A 768-nucleotide genomic window follows, 5' to 3' on the forward strand; every position below is an offset into this window, starting at 1 on the left:
GAGGCGCGAGCAGGGCTCGTATCACGCTGCTGGTGCAGCTCGCCGTCCTCGTCATCCCATGCGGGAAAAAGGGTCAGACTCGTAGTCAACCAACCTCACATCCTCAACGATGTCGTTCGTCACTGATAGCGTGCGCGGAGCGTGACACTTGTGCTCATTGAGCCTAGGATATACACCCCCTCGGTGCTGCGGACGCACTGTCCGACGTTGCATCGAGTGGGGGAGACGAAGTTGAACTCTGCCCGTGCTCGCCGTCTGAACTAGCGAGACTTGGAGATTCTGGTGTCATCGACACAGGGCTCATTGAGCACGGAAGTTGTTTTGAAAAGTTGCGGTGTCTAACGGACACGCGAGCCTCGTTGAGTCAATAATCGTTTGGAACTGTATATGTTCTCAATCTTAATGGGGGAGGGTGTAACAGGGCTACGCGAACCCTGATAAGAGGGGTGTTTGTCACACAAGATGTGCATGGTGTAACCACACCCAAACAAGAATACGGTACGGGGCTAGGTAGCCAGTAGTTATGCATGTATATAGATTTTTCTTTAAATAAAAAATCAGATTTAGGAAAATTCTAAACTATTCAAATTAAGACAAAAAAGTAATTACAATCAGTTTTGAATTCAAAACAGACAGGTCAATTAGCCTTGGGAAGGCAACAATTACTCTTGGAGTAAGCGGATTACGATCCGCTAACTCATACTTGGTTTTTGTAAAGAACGAAAGGTCGGTGACCTTAAGTACGCTTCCTCAAGCGCTAAGCTACGG

Source organism: Plasmopara halstedii (assembly GCF_900000015.1).
Source record: "Plasmopara halstedii genome assembly, contig: Scaffold_470, whole genome shotgun sequence".
Lineage (NCBI taxonomy): Eukaryota > Oomycota > Peronosporomycetes > Peronosporales > Peronosporaceae > Plasmopara > Plasmopara halstedii.